Raw genomic sequence first — 1740 nt, forward strand, 5'->3', positions numbered from 1 at the left:
CTAATTCCCCCACAGTGTCCTTTCCCTGCAGGTGACGTACAACATATTTTGGGATGGGTGTGGCAAGGATTGAAGTGATGTTTGACACACTTGATAACTCTGATGTTTCGCATAAACTGTTTTATATTATAGTCTGTAATTAAGTAACACCAGAGATTTTGTGGAATATAACTAAATGTGTAATTAATAGTAAATAATTGACTTCCGCTGTGTATTTAAAAAAAAAAATCCAGGGTGTTAAAACAAGCACACATGGATTCGAGGATTTCGTGTTCTAATATTGACGGGCACAAAAAAAGTGTTTTCATCCGAACGAATTCTGTTCAAATGAGTACTTAGGTTTGTGATTCGAATACAATTCCGAGACTTGAATTTTACAGACAAAATAACTAAAAAAGTTTGTTTAACCTGAAAAAGGTTGGTTACCCACAAACTATTACTCAAAATGGTCGATGTAGGAAGCTTCTTTCTCTTCGAATAATAGCAGAATGAAAAAATTTAGAATTTTCATCTCCATACATGTTCCAAGCCTTGCGATTCTTTTTTAGCAAGATCCTCTGAATCTTTTTTTTTTCAAAATGCTAGCAGCTCTTTCAAAATGTTAGATCTATTGGGACTTGGGGGCATGCTCACCTAGTTTGTCAATATTATTATCAAGAACTAAGTCTAAAAAAAGCTCCTTTCGCTTAAAACTATTGGAATGAATTATGCTTGCATGTTAAGCCTTAATCTTCTCTTTTAAATGTTTCAATCTATTGAATAAGATGTATGAGTTCACATAATCGGTGGCAGGTAACTCGAGTCAAGAGGAGTGAACCAAATCTTCGGCACCGTCCAAATTAAGCCAATAAGACAATTATTTGAATGGATAAGGCCCGTAGTCAAAATTTTCACATTTAAAGATGATCAGACAGTGATCTGATCAAATATATGGAAGGATGCGACCCATAAGATTTGGAAAAGACTCAAGCACGCCAATGGAAACAAGCATTCTATCTAGCATTCATTTTTAGGGAATGTTTGGTTGAAAGCTTTTTGAACCTTTTAGTTTCTAGCTTTTATTCGTAACTAATAAAAAAGTTTCGTTTGGTTAAGTAAGCTTAAAGGTTTTAAATGGAAGGAAAAAAGCAAAAAGATAATAAAATTATCGTTTAAGAAAAAGCTCATAGGTTTTTGTCATTCACTCGTTATTTTAACAGTTTCAGCTACTCCGTTAAATACTAAAATATATGCAAAAAAAAGCTTTCAGCTACCAGATACTAGCTACCAGCTATTAGCTACTAGCTAACAACTAAAAGCTACCAGCTAGTTTACCAAACACGCCCTAAAAACCCAAATTCTTGTTGATTCTAGTAAATGCTTGACCCCCTAAAGGGATCTCTAAGAGATTAGAATCGTGTATAAACCGATTAAAGATAACAACATCAATAGCGTAAAAAGTAGTATCTATCCTCTCCTAAGAATTACGAACAGAGTTGAAATAAAATTTTCAAAAATTAATCAAGAAACATGTACAATTATTGCGAGTCCAAATCCCTACAACAATCATAACCTAAAAAAAGAGATAACTCGAATACGAGTAAAAATTGTCGGGTCGCAAACAGTATTTGCACAAGAATTAGCCACTTCAAAGTTGGAATCCCCCCATAAAGCTTTAACAACAGAAAGATCAAGCAGATTAAGTTTAGTTTCCTCCATTTCGAGAAAATAAATGTTGTTCTCCGCACATATTCGCTTCAC

The sequence above is a fragment of the Rutidosis leptorrhynchoides genome, chromosome 6, assembly GCF_046630445.1.
Source record: "Rutidosis leptorrhynchoides isolate AG116_Rl617_1_P2 chromosome 6, CSIRO_AGI_Rlap_v1, whole genome shotgun sequence".
In the NCBI taxonomy this organism is placed as follows: domain Eukaryota; kingdom Viridiplantae; phylum Streptophyta; class Magnoliopsida; order Asterales; family Asteraceae; genus Rutidosis; species Rutidosis leptorrhynchoides.